The following is a 6,898-nucleotide window of genomic DNA, read 5'->3' on the forward strand; positions in this document are numbered from 1 at the left end:
ATGCATTATACTGAGAAGCCAATTACTTTACTCGCAGGTCATGCCATTGGTTTCATCTAAAGTAACAGGAACGCTCAGTTAATTAAGTTTGCCTTATGCTAACAAGAAATTCTGTCATATTATAGGAAGATTTTAGAATGCTAAAAGGTCAATCTACCGTACCAAAAAAAAAAAAAAAAATGAACACAAGTGTTTTATGAGGAATTGGCAAGAATAACATCTGAACATAGTCATAATCTATGCATGGCCCTATATTTGAATGCTTTGCTATCCACATTTTAACCAGGAAGATCCCAGCAGCAGTAGATATAGTGAATCAGATACAAGGTTTCCAAGAGTAGGAGAATCTGATGGTGCATACATGAGAAGTCCAGGAGCAGCTCAGCCTGTTTCGGCTTGACTTAGCGACATCTGTTCTGGATCTAATGACTTAAAAATGAAGACAGGTTTTAGGCTGTCAATGACACACTGGGATTTTAGTAGAGTATCTATTCTGGTACTTCTCTCAAAGCAAGGAGGTATTTTTCCCAAAGTTTAAAAACATTTCCTTTCTAGGATAGTCTGAATTTGATTACTATTTTGGTGGTTTTTTTTTTTTGTTGTTCATTTTTTATTTATTTATTTGAGAGCGACAGACACAGAGAGAAAGACAGATAGAGGGAAAGAGAGAGAATGGGCGCGCCAGGGCTTCCAGCCACTGCAAACAAACTCCAGACACGTGCACCCCCTTGTGCATCTGGCTAACGTGGGACCTGGGAAACCGAGCCTCGAACCAGGATCCTTAGGCTTCACAGGTGAGCACTTAACTGCTAAGCCATCTCTCCAGCCCTTGGTGGATTTTTTTTTTGATGTAATAATAATACATTAAATTGTCATGAATTGTCTGTGAGTAATAGGCATTTATTTGTGAACATTCTGGAAATTGAGAAGTTCAAGAACAAGACATTCTCAAATTTGCTGTTGAGTGAAGGCATCTCTTCCTTATTTTGTAGCTCATAGGAAGGAATAGGTGGTTTTCTCAGGTTTATCTTCAAAGTTTGTATCTTAGAAGTCATGAGTAGCATGCCTTTATGATGTAATCACCTCTAGAAGATTCAGGTCTTAGCTCATCACATTAGTAATGCATGTGTAAACTGCTGCATATGACCACACAAAGGAGAGGAATACACACTCATGAGCAGGAACATCACAGTTTCACTGTCATTCTTAAATCAGTTCTTATAATGAAGTTCAAGCAATCAAGGATTTCTCTTGGAGCTTACTTTCTAGAAAAAGAAAGGGGGGCTTAATGACCAAAAATTGAGGCAATTGAGCAAATGAGAGAATTATTTTCAAAGCATTCAAGAATATACAGAGTGGGATGAGAGTCAATGTTTGCTATCATATTGTCTGTGAAAGCTTGAGTGTTGAGAGTGTTTGTGTATGTGCCTGAAAACTTAAGTAGAAGACAAGAAGGGGAAGCATGGGATTCTTTTTGGGTGAGCTGCCACCAATATCTACCACACATGAGTGTGTCTGTTACAGTGACCATACCTTGAACTCTAAAGTTTGACTCCAAATAACAATGAGAACATTAAAAATGTCTACAAAATGTTCCATACAATAAATTTCATGTCGTTTTCTTTTTCTTTTTTCTTTTTTTTTTTTTTTGTCCCATTTAACCACTACTTGGAGCAAACATTCTATATGATTGCAAGATAAATTTTGTTCTCTTCATTAAAATTAAATTGTGGTATGCCCTTAGTTCATATAACCAATATGATTTTTAAAAAAATCTTTAGAAGCATATATACCATGCCTATTATAATGCATAAATTTGGATGCTGACTTGCTGATAATTTGCTTACATGTTTCTCTCCCTGCACAAATTCGGTCAAACTAATCTTGCAGTAAAGACATCCCTGGCTAAGTAGGAGCACATCAATTGATCATGTTAGATCTCATTTGTCAGAAAAAAAAATGCATACAATAAACTCTTACATTCATAATGTATATAATTAAGATATTTGTTGGCAATATATTAACTATTAGATATTCTTCTTGTGGCTCAAGGTATAAGGAGAAATATTTTTGGGCTGGAGGGATAGCCTAGTGGTTAAAGTGCTTTAATGTTGAGGAAAGCTAAGCTCACTTTTATTGCATTTTTGTTGTTGTTAATGGTGATGCAACCTACTATATAACTACTTCCTCCAAGTTTTGAAACATTGCTTCCTGGAGGGAGGACTGAAGCTCTGGAAACTCAGGAAGCTAAAGGAGCATGATAACTAAAATAAATAAATAAATAAATAAAATAAAAAGACTCAGGCTGGATGGAGAGATAGGTTAGTAGTTAAGACACTTGCCTCTTTAGCCTAAGGACCCAAGTTCAACTCTCTAGGCACCATGTAAGCCAGATGCACAAGGTGACACAAGTGTGTAAGGTCACACATAAGCACAAGGTGGTACACATGTCTGGAGTTCATTTGCAATGTCAAGACACTCTGGAAAGTCAATTCTCTCTTTCTTGTTCACTCTTTCTCTCTCTCAAAAACAAATAAACAAACAAACAAACAAATAAAGACACCAAGACTCAGAAAGCTCAGGAAGTTGTGAGATTCATGAGGCCTTTTTAATGGTTTCATAAGCAATAAGCAGTTGCTGGGGAACAGGTGTCTCTTCAATAGAGCGACCTACAAGTTGGGCAGAGAGCTCCAGACATAACATATTCCTTGAGAAATTGTCCATGCTAGGATGGGCTTTTGGTGTCAGCTGCCTTTGAGCCATCCATGCTTCTGTAAATAAAACTCATAAACTCATTGGTTCACAAAACTGGACTTGAGTGGTATATTGCTTTAGTTGGTCATTGGTGCCCTAACTTTGAATAATCAGGCATCTGTTCAGATTGCCATGGAGACAATCATACAGCATATCAGTTGCCCAAACAGTGATCAACATAATTAAATGTGAGTTTTGGATGAGCTAGTTTTTGGCTTATGTAATAGACCTTAAGATATGCGATGGGTCCTGATCTGTTTTCTGGTAGATTGTTAAGGGGTACTTCCTGTTATGGCAATATTTTTTCCATGGTTTATCGTGACTGATGCTTGGTGTCAGAATAAGGTGTTTTCAAGGTCTTGGTGTAGTGTTCAACAAAGTGAGCAAGTTCACACAATGGATTTTATGTAAAGCAACATATGGGATTTCTACAGTGTAAAGGTCTAACCGACACAAGTGAGAATGTCCAATACCCCCCCCATTACTAACGGGCATTTCTAACATGCACCCAGGGGAGGACATGGTCCTTCAGGATGAGGCATAGGTGGTTCTCTATTTTGGTTGTCAGGTTTGGCTTATGTAGGCCTTTAATGAATGTCCTTCCACATGACACATAGGATTTGAGTATCAGTCTTGTATAGGCATAGGAGGAAAACAGGCAATTTTGTCTAAAAGTTTATTCTCTGGGCAAAGTTTACGACTCAAGAAACTACCAACTGTTCAAGCTGAATTGGCTTATTGCCGCTAGTTCCAGAATGTGTACAAACACAAACTCTCCCCCAAAAGGGAGTTTCTAAGGAATCTTTAGTATAGTATTGCAATTGTTTGGTTAAGAGTATAGAGTCCATGCACCTCAAGGCAGGTAGTGTCCCAGGTTACTAAACTATTCATGCAAACTACCTGCCGTTCCCCAAAAGATGAAAGGAAAAAAAAAAGGAAGACAAATCCATCAAAATCCAAAAAATATTGGGTTGGTCCTGGGGTGGCTAGTTTTTCTCCTGCTGTGTACATGTTGTCCCTGCAAGGTACCATCCTGGGAGCAGATTCTCCTTGCCCAGCCCTGGTCCCTTTCAGCAGCTATGAGTGGCTATAGCTACTAGGCTAAACCAAAGCCTATTAGAACTGTGAAGCTAACTGGAGCCAGAGGCAAGGAAGGCAATGCTATAACTCTGCCTTCTCTTGGCTTCATCTCAACTGAGCGCAGACATTGCTCCATGGAGCCCATCTCAATTCACGGAGATGTGTAGCTACCACACAGTAGTGCCTGAGCAGCATGAGCAAGCAGAGTGATTCAGGAAGCAGGACTGTGGTTTCTTCTGTCCTTGGTACTGTAGGTACTATATCAAATGCCTCAAAATGTAATATAACTCTCATAAACTCATGAGTCCACCAAGTTGAACTATGATAATCATTTTCCTGTTCTCGTGTCTGTGGTTAATAGACAGGTGTTCGTATTTACTCAGGAAAAGTCACAGAACACTGTCCAAAGTTAACCAGGAATTAGCAGTTTATTGATAACTACATGAGGAACAAAAAAAATGTACTGGGCAATAAGAAGTGGACAAGATAATTTAGTTTTTTCTTTTCCCTTAGTGATTTATATTGTTCAGACATGGCCAGCTCATGCTTAGCTGTATTTGTTTTTAAATTAATGAAACATGTCTCCTTGTGGTGATTTCTTTTTTACACATATGCTTTATTTATTTATTTGCAAACATATTTTGGGGAAAATATTATAGGTGTGTCAGACCTCTTGCTATTTCAAATAAACTTCACATGAATGTACCATTTGTGAACTAGTTTTACACGGATGCTGTGGACTCAAACCTACAAGAGAAGACTTTGCAAGCATGTGCCTTTAACCACTGAGCCATCTCCCCAGCCAGTGATGATTTCTTAATTGAAATAATAAGCCATTTTACTTTGTCATTGTCATTATATATTTAACTGTTATCACCTGAGGGTGCAAGCATTTTTACATACATTTAATACTTGGGAAATTGAAATTTCATTGTCACTACTCTAGTGACCTCATATGTATAACCAGATATCAGTAATAATTGTGACTTTTATTTAAGCATATTTTGTATTATGAAAACTATAACATTTTTAGCTATAGCAGAAGACTGATGTGTTCATAAAAAGATGGATCATTTCAAGGTAAGTTAATATATTTTTAATCATTTCTAACATATGTGTCAAGGTAGTGCTATATTGGAAATGAGTTTAATCTAAACATGGTATAGTTTATGAACACTCCCAAAGCCAAACACAGCATAATGAAAGTTCATTTTAATATGTTCCCATTTCATATTTCCTAACATTTACCAGTTGTTTATTATATTTATATAGCATCTATTATCCAAATAGCTCAAGACATTGTTCAGAGAATATTAAACCAGAGCTCGTTATATGAATTTCTGGGAGGATTGGGACAAGAGGAGAAAACTGTCAAGTAACCACATGCACAGAAACAAAACTCCAGTCAGAATATTTCGAGCAATCTATCCCAGGAAAATGGTTTTGGTTCTACATCCAAAGGCAATGGATTTTCATCCTAACTGGATTATAAGCTCAAAACATAAGTAGACATTTAGTAACTCTGATTTACTTTGGGCCCTTCGATAGATTCCATTGATTTCCCATGCATTCATTATAAAAAACAAACAACCAAATTTTATTTTTATATTTTATTTATCTGAGTGAGAGGAGAGTTCGCATGCATGCCAGGGCCTCTAGCAACTGCAGATGAACACCAGAGGCAATGTGACACCTTGTGCATCTGGCTTATGTAGGTACTAGGGAATCAAAACTGGGTTTTTAGGCTTCACAGGTAAGTACCTTAACCACTAAGCCATCTCTTCACTTCAAGTTGTTTTATTTTTTGATATTAGAAAAGACATGTAACATGCAAAGAAAATTTTCCTGTGTTTATCTTATCATGAACATGATTGTATATGTTACAGTTATAGGTGTAACTGCAAACAACAGCTGCCAACACTAACTTGATTCACACACCTTTTGGCAAGCTGTGAGTCCATATTTTCCCTTGTGTCTTTGTCCTTGCTTTAGATCAACTCTTTACTTTGAAAATGAAGTTACTGGGATGTATACATTCAAGTCAGTTGCCCAAAGTTGCTGATTCTGTTTCTTATAGAGATCAGTTGGACTGTTTCTTAGTTAAAACTTATGTCATATTTAAATCAGTATCATTTTTTTCTATACATATTTGGTATTTAATTTACTACAATACTATTTCTAAACAGCCAAGGAAGAGAGTGGTTCTTGGGCCTTCTTTTTCTGATGAATCTTTTGCCTTTTCTTTTTTTTAAGTTTTAAATATTGTATTTATTAATTTGTTTATTTGACCGAGAAAGAGAGAGGGAGAGAGAGAGAGAGAGAGAGAGAGAGAGAGAGAGAGAGAGAGAGAGGAGAGATTATGGGTATGCTCGGGCCTCCAGCCACTGTAAACGAACTCCAGACGTGTGCACCCCTTTGTGCATCTGGTTAACGTGGGTCCTGGAGAACCGAGCCTGGATCCTTTGGCTTTTCAGGCAAATGCCTTAGCAGCTCAGTCATCCCTCCAGCATGTGTCTCTTCTTTTCCTTAATATGGAATACCTCACAAATTTGTGTGTCATCCTTGTGCAAGAGTCCTGCTCATCTTCTTTGCTTCATTCCAATTTTAGAATATGTGCTGCTGAAGTGAGCACACCTTGAGGCTCTTCTACTTACCATCTTTTGTCTTTGCCATGAACTTTAAAGTGTGACCAATTTTATTTTTCATACTGTATAGATCCACCCTAGGTCTACACGAGGGAGTGAAAATCTCAAACAGTTTGCAGTCTTGTTGAAGAAGACATGTACAGGATAAATCAGCCTGGGTCAATGTTTCTTTCACTCTGTGTTTTCTGCCCTGGGCCTCACAAACTAAATCACTCCAAGTGTTTTTTTTTTTTTTTTTTTTTTTTTAACAAAGGTAAATGTTGTTAAATATCTTGGTCAATATCTTGTTGGACAGTACGTTCAACTACATGTTGTTAGTGTATGTTTTGCCTTGTATGTGGACAATAGTTTAGAATTAGGTGAGAAAATGCAGGGGAAGTCTGCTCTCCCTAATAATTTTACCAGATTTCATGCATTCT

The 6,898-nt window shown here is 37.3% G+C and overlaps 1 non-coding gene across 1 annotated transcript; it reads right to left on the bottom strand.

Moving 5' to 3' along the window:
* Window positions 1-6,359: 6,359 nt before the first annotated feature.
* Window positions 6,360-6,466, bottom strand: LOC123462502. The gene has a single exon (XR_006638317.1). It is a non-coding gene; the product is annotated as a U6 spliceosomal RNA (small nuclear RNA).
* Between the last annotated feature and the right edge of the window lie 432 nt (window positions 6,467-6,898).

The sequence above is a fragment of the Jaculus jaculus genome, chromosome 7 (assembly GCF_020740685.1).
Source record: "Jaculus jaculus isolate mJacJac1 chromosome 7, mJacJac1.mat.Y.cur, whole genome shotgun sequence".
NCBI lineage: Eukaryota > Metazoa > Chordata > Mammalia > Rodentia > Dipodidae > Jaculus > Jaculus jaculus.